Below are 8,202 nucleotides of genomic sequence, written 5' to 3'. Positions count from 1 at the left end.
ACATGGATGTTTATTGAAACTACGGAGTCATGATTATACTGGACTGTTTTCATATAGACATTGCTTTTAATTAGAGATTTGTATGACTGACATTTTTAAAACATTTTTAAAACATTGTATCTGATACTTATTAAAAAACAAATGTACAGTTTAAGGCAATGTAAGTCGCTTTGGATAAAAGCATAAATGCATAAATGTTGTATCTTCTCCTAAATGTATTTGAGGATATACAGTATACATTTGACTTTAATGTCTTCAGTTACATATTTTCCTCACAAAAGTATAATTGTATGATTTTTTTTCATGAAAACGGCTTGTTCACTTACAAACTACCTGATACAAAAAAAAAAAAAAAAAAAAAAAAAATTAAAATAAATTTTAAAGCATTCCTATTAAATAATTAATTTGTATGTGTATAGCTAGGGCATTATTTAAAAAATGCAGTTAGAATCCTTGTAATATGTTGAAATTTGAATGAAATAGATTTGACCATTGTCATTGAGACTGAACAATAAAACGTACGTATTTAAGTTGGCATTTTCATTTTTTTTCTTGCCTGTGACAAAACATGACAAGTTCATATCTAGTGACAGAAATAGTGCCTTTTTCTTGATGAATCTAAACTGAATCTAAAGTTTTCTCATTTTAGATGGCAAATTAAATACCATTTAACTTCCATTGTCAAAAGACAGTTGCTTCCAAAAAGATCACATGCACAAGTTGTTCATTTTTTGATAATATGCTAATCCAGAGTCTTTAAACACTTCACTTTTATTATTGCACATTGCACTGCTTCTTTCAGCGCATTTAAACGTATAGTGTTATAGTGTTCACTTTTTTTGCTTGTCATAAGGTATTATTTATTATTCACACCTGTTGTTTTGTTTTGATTTCTTTACAGCCTTTCTTGTTTTTGTATCTGTTTTCAATATTCTGATTAAGTTATGTTTCAATGTAGTCCTGTTGTTTTCAGCTCAGTTGACCCTGAATGATAAAACCTAAAATTAAATATTACCTATAAGACTGGTTTTGTTGTCCAGAGTCACAATTATTATAAAAGTAATATCCGCTGATATTTACACATTACATTATAAAAAAAAAAACAGACACCTGACACAAGGAACTATATAGGCTACACACACACAAGATAACAAGACACAGGTGAATGCAATGATTTATGGGAAATGTGGTCTGACAAAACAGAAACACAGAGCACTGTGGCTCCCTCAGCAGGTGAACCAAGGACGTGACAAGTACACTGTTGAAAAAAAATTTTGTTAACAATATTCCAAAAATATTATCAAGTAATTTAAAGTGTATTTTTAACACAATATATCATGAATAAATCAAGTAAGATTTCCTAAGTTATTTAAGCACATGTCACATGATAATCTTAAAAAAATCAAAAGGATTTATTTTTAACATTGCCGTTAATATCTTTAACTTTTTGACTTCAGTTTAACATTTATTATTGTTGACAACATGTACAATGTACAAGTAAGCTGAGAATTGTCTCAGTACTGACTAGAGCAGCATTTCTGTTAAATGAAACAAAATCTTTTCTAAATCCGACAACTGAACAATAAACTCTGTCAAGTAATTTAGAAAAAACCTTTTTACAAGTTTTAGTGGATTGTTGAACATGATAACATTAAATTGAATTCACTCAATCATTTGTGCATTTAGACTTCAGAGATTTTTTATACAATTTAATTAAAATTTTGGTTGAAAAGGTAATGTAAGTAAGTAAAATGTACCCAATTTTCGACCGGACACAGTGAAGAGATGAACATCTCCAGTGTGATCTCCTCCATTCATGAATCAAATTATTCTGATTAATTTCTTTCCAACAGCACTAAAATATAAATTTATTTCAAATGTCCTCTGTTATAAATATTGTCAATATTTTCATCCGTTTTCCTTTGAACTCTTATGTGATATGGCTTATTGTGACAGGAACTGGAAATGGACCGTCCAGCCGAATTCTCAACCTCTCTGCCTGTGAGATCATCCTTTGTGTGCAAACTCTCTTGATGATTTTCGTAGATAAATTTCAGATTCCCTGGAGTGTTGGCTTCCTTTAGATGGACATTACCAGATAGGCATTACCAGACTACTTCTGTTTGAGTGTTTGAATGGTCAGTTGTGGTTCGTGTTTAGAGAGTTCGACTCATAGCAAGAAGGTTGCTGGTTCAATTCTCAGTGCCACCAGGACATGACTGAAGTGCCCTTGAGAAAGGCACCTTACCACTGCTTGCTCTGCAGTCATAGCTGCCCACAGCACCCTACTTGTAAGTTGCTTTGGATAAAAGCGTCTGCCAAATGAATAAATGTAAAAGTAAATGAATGTAACCTGGCAGTGATTCATACTGTAACCTTTCTGAAGTACCTCTCAAATTCAGTCCTGCTGTCTCCTTAATCATAGGTTTTGGCTCCTGTTTATTCAGTGTTATACTTTGGGTCTTTTTGCTCCTTAATTCTTCATCTTTCTCTCTATCCAGTTGTTTTGTTGTCTGGCTATTCTCAGAACTCTAAAGCAGTCAGGACCAGAAGAGAGGGGGAGAGAGAGAGAGAGAGAGAGAGAGAGAGAGAGAGGGGATGAAAACAACATGAAGAGAAGAGCGTATTATTTTATTTTGATAACTAATGTGTGCATGCTTATCATATATTCTCCATATTTTTTTTAATAGCTCTTATTACATCATAGAATGAAAGCTTATTGATGTGTGTTGCTCAGATTCTTTTATACTGTACATTGGCTGGTTTGGTTCAGGCTGTTCTCTTTCTCTACCAGGTGGAAAACTTCATCAAATGTCAGTAGTTATCCTTAATGTGAATATTTAAAGCAGGTGGTTCGTATTTTGGAAGTGGGGAGATTGCCATGTCACCCGGGTTTGTTGTTTTTATCTCAAACATGAGTGACTTTCGATTATTTGTAGATTAGAGTGAACATTTTTGTCTATTTAGAATGATGACGAAAAAGTTATTATATAAAGTATTCATCAACTTTTTATACAGATCTTCCATTTAGGCCTATAAAAACTGAACCAAATCAAACATGATGTCACACATTTGCATGAAATGGTTTTATGTTTCCTGCATGTTCAAAATGTGAAGCTTTCACTATCTACACAAAACACGTCTTATCGAAAAGCAAGAAGCCCAGGTAATTCATGACAACTTTTGATGTATCTGTTTGTTTAAACAGATTTAAACAATTAAAAAAAGTTGTGTTTTAATCTTTTATGATAGAGGTTCAAATTTGTCATTGGTGCAGTTGCATTTTCGTTGTAGGTCAAAGGATTTTGCATTTTCAACGTTGTTTATAAATGTTTTGATCAAGTATATTAGATACCAGAGTTTCGATCTGCTGACACTTGTATTCTCATTTGTAGATCACAGTTTAACTCTGACATTGAAGAGATGAATACAACCTGTGAGAACTCTTCCACCGATGAGAATTCCTTCAGTTTTTCGGCTTGTAACAACACTGAGGTGGATGATGATCTCACAGTCTCAGTGACTAAGTCAGTGGCATATATACTGACTGTTCTGTTGAGTTTTCCCACCAACTCTTATGTGATATGGCTTATTGTAACAGGAACTGGAAATGGACTTGCAGCAGAAATATTCAATCTCAACTTCTCCGTCTGTGAGAGTTTCTATTGTATAGAATGTCTTCTGGCCACTCTCTGTGAAATCGAAACTGTCAATAGAGTTATGGATTTTTTAGAGGGTCTTCCTATGACCGGTCGTCCTCTGTTTCAGTGTCTGATCTGTGTGGAGCGTTACCTGGCAGTGGTTTATCCTGTAACCTTTCTGAAGTACAAACCTCTCAGATACAGACTGATGTGTTGTGCTGTTGCCTGGATCATATGTTTTTGCTCCTGTACATTCAATGTTACGACTGCCATCTATTCGTCAAAACAATTGAAGGCATACTTTATTTCCTACTTTGCACAGTTCTTCCTCTTTCTCTCCATCCAATTGTTCTGTTGTCTGGCTGTTCTCAGAGCTCTGAAGCTGTCAGGACCAGGAGAGAGAGAGGAGGAAAACCACATGAAGAGAAGAGCATTTAATCTCATTCTTATAACTACTGTGACTATGGTTATCATATATGCTCCCCAAATAACGTTAGATAGTCTTGTTTGGACAACAAATGAAGATGAAGGCATACTTGGGTCGTTTAGTTATGTTTGCTTTCTTTTTTCTGGTTTGGTGCAGCCTCTTCTCTTTCTGTATCGCGTGGGAAAACCAAACTTTATCAAATGTCGTTAACCTTAATGATTGAAATAAAGTTAAAAATGTCATTTCTATGAACACATCTGACCAAAGTTGCAATAGACGGTTAACCTTAACTTCCGGTACATATACGCATAATATAATAATAGAGTGCCTGTCGATTATTTCTGATGACAAGCAAAAGAAACTGTTACTTGGCTAAACTTTCCACTGCAATATTTTGAATTAAGACTGCGAATCAAAGCTCAACCGCTAGATGTCAATATATCATATGGTTTCTTTGAATGCGACAAAATGGAAGTTAAATGCAGTCCAGGCGTGCGCGTCTTAATGCTTCAAGGTGCACTTCTTGGTTTTTGCAATAACCATGCAGATAGATCACTTGGTGACTATAAAACTTTAAAGACTTAAATATTTATAAAAAAATCTTGATAAATCGGTTTAAGGTACTTGAAAATGACATTCTCTTTGTTTTATTAAAATTAACTTTATCTAGATTGAATTGCTCACTTGATTTCTATAAAATAATAAACTTACTAATTAGTTATGCAATAGATGACAAAATGTTTTTAAAGCTTAAAATGATTTTGGAATGTTTCAGCTGTATTTGTGTTCACAATAAAACAGTGCTTTTGCTAAACAATGATCTTTCAAGTTCATATTTCAAATTGATGTACATTCAAATATAACCAAACATGTGTGTTGTCATTGAATCTGCATTTTGAATTGTCATCTAAAAACCTCAGTTTCACTCTCTTTAATTTTGCCTGCTAATCGTTGTCATTGAAATATTTGTTCCTTTAACAATTTAAAAGCAAATCTGTGTTTATTCACAATAGGGATAAATGGATTAAGTGGCTTTTTGTTTTACATATAAAACCATCGTGTTTGATTTCACATAATCACAGTGTAATCTAGTTTCATGAGGACATCACCTGTGCTGTCATCAGTGTGGAACAAAGTGGATTCTCATGTGTCACGTTTGATCCAGGTTATGAAACATAAATCCCTGAGATAAGTTTCATATCCTTGTTTACAAAATAACTTCTAAAAATACATTTCACTGCTGGATGACGACAAAGTATACATGATCAAAACCAAATTTATATTTGCTGGTGCATTAAAAAAAACGTTTTCAGAATGTTTGCGCTTGGGGGTGTATCTGGAGTTTGGTAGGTGTACAGAAGGAGAAACATTATATACTGTAAAAATCTTAAAATAGTATGTGTCACATGACAGAAAGTGACCCAAAACTGTCCAGGGCTTAATAACTGTCTGAGAACACTGAGCTTCTGAGCGGCCTGCAAGTGCATTGCATCATCATGTTTACAGGCTCATCTGCTGTGTGATGCTTCCCATGTGATGTCACGGAAATCTGTGTGTTACTTCATATGTTTGCAAGCACAACAACCGCAAGTCTGGATATTGGGACGGGCCCGTTAATTCATGAAACTGATTACTTCTATGTAGTATTTCCAAAGGGTTCTCTCTAGTGGCCAGAAGTAAAATACAGGGACGATTGCGTAATTTTTTTGTACACATAATAGCACTCTGTCTTGTTGCTTTAAGACTTTGCCATCTCAAATACTTAAAAAAACACAGTGTCTTTGTGAACACGGTGTATGATGGTATCATATAATTTATTTGCATATCAAGGTTCCAGATAAAAAGTACACGTTGCATCCCATGTTAATTCAGGTCATCTGGGAATACAACTAGTTTAAGGGTGACTGCGGCTGCAACTCTCTCTGGTAAATATATTTTTAAACCACATAAATCATTTTGTAATTTTAGATAGCAAGACAGTGCTGATATATGCTTGTTTTTTTCTAGACAGCAATTCCCATTCATTTTTGATTGAGTAACAAGCATTTGAATGCAAACTTATAAAGTAAGTAGATCTCAATAATGTTGTATAAATGGAAAGGTAATTAGAACCTTTGTTAACTTTTCTTTATGCTTTACATGGATTGCGATTTTCCATTTTCTTTCTATACTTTTTTTTTAACGTATTTGTGCTTGTATATTTTTCGCATACTGTGTTTGTGGAGGTATATCCTCTTTTTTTCTGTTTTATTTTGGGTGCACTATTTGATTACATCATTTTCAAGATAACTGTCGGAGCACTTTTTGAGCCTACACATGAAAACATATGTTGAAACTAAACTGGTTGTAACTCATGGATTAGTTTTTTAAAAAGAAAAGTGGCTGATTATTGCAAAAAATTACACACACACAAAAATTAAAGGTATTTTGTTAGGTTTATTGTAAAAAAAGAAATAAAAAAAGTTTAGATTTTTCTTTGAAAAATACATTAAAAAAATATGGGTCGCAAAAGGATAAAAAAAATCTAAGCACACTCTTTATAAAAATGAATCAATAACTCTCCCTACATAAATTATTATAAAAAGCACCAAAGAAATCTGTATTCTAGAGTCTTAGACCTTTCCAATGATATATAGTTTGTCATGATTCGATTAGAAATTACATGCACTATATTGACACAAACTAAGGTGTCCCGTATACGGGTCGGGTGACAGTAAACAGGCTACAGGGATACTCCACCCAAAAATTGCAATTCCATCATCATTACTCACCCTCAAGTTGTTCCAAACCTGTATACATTTCTTTGTTCTGATGAACGTAAAGAACTTAAATTAGAAATTAATACAAGTTTAAAACAATTTGTGGGGGAGTAAATCTCAGACTTTCTTTTTTGTTTGAAGTGTTCCTTAAAGAAGTTATGTGACCAATGAGCACCATTGGCTACACCTTTAGAGCACACATAGCTTTCTTAATATCGAGACTAATGTTCATTTGTACATTGTAACAGTTTTGAAATGGTCAGGTGATTAAACACTTTCTTCTATTTCTCCATATTAGATCACAAATCTGTTTCTGACAGCAAACGGTGAAGATATGAACATCTCCAGTCAGATTTCCTCGACTCATGCAGCAAATTCTTCTCTTTACTTCTCTTCCAATGTCATTGTAAAAGAAAGTCATTTTGACACGTTGAAAGTGATAGACGTCATCTGTGTGATGTTGGGTCTGCCCATCAACTCTTATGTGATATGGCTTATTGTGACAGGAACTGGAAATGGACTTGCGGCAGAATTCTTCATTCTCAACTTCTCTGTCTGTGAGATTCTCTTGTGTTTGGAAATTCTCTTGACCGTTCTTGGTGATACAGTTTATATTCTCTTCACTATTGTCATTTTTGTAGAAGGGCTACCCATCACAGGCTGTCCTCTGTTTCAGTGTGTGATCTGTGTGGAGCGTTACCTGGCAGTGGTTTATCCTGTGACCTTTCTGAAGTACAAACCACTCAGATACAGGGTGATCTGTGCTTTTGTCGTCTGGGTGGCAACTTTTGTCTCCAATGGGGTTACGATAGCTTTTTTTTTGTTGTCATTACACCGCGATGTGTACTTTGGTTTTATACTGGCACAGTTCCTCGTCTTCCTCTCCATTCAGTTGTTTTGTTGTCAGGCTGTTCTCAGAGCTCTGAAGCAGTCAGGACCAGGAGAGAGAGAGAGAGAGAGAGAGGAGGAAAACCACATGAAGAGAAGAGCGTTTCATCTCATTCTGATAACTGCTGTGATTATGTTTATCACATATATGCCCTTTATTATTTCAATGTTGTTTTTTGTAAGTCTAGCAGAAAGCAGTCTCACACTCCTATCTATTGCTTTTGCTTGTTTTGCATTGGGTGGTTTGGTGCAGCCTCTTTTGTTTCTCTCCCGGGTGGGGAAACTAAACTTCATTAAGTTTCAGTAATTCCTTCTTTTAATTTGCTGTATAAAAGAGTTTAGTCTTGGTTTCCTTGTGAAACATTGAATAGTTTTAATGATGTAACAATAACAATGGGGTGACAACTATTCAATGTGTCAATGTATACATAAAGCATAGACCAATTTGTTTTTGTATGTAATGGAGAGGGGTCATATCCTAATTCAG

This window comes from Triplophysa dalaica, chromosome 19 (assembly GCF_015846415.1).
Source record: "Triplophysa dalaica isolate WHDGS20190420 chromosome 19, ASM1584641v1, whole genome shotgun sequence".
NCBI lineage: Eukaryota > Metazoa > Chordata > Actinopteri > Cypriniformes > Nemacheilidae > Triplophysa > Triplophysa dalaica.
The sequence above is the reverse complement of the archived record's forward strand: the minus strand, read 5'-3'. Positions refer to the sequence as shown.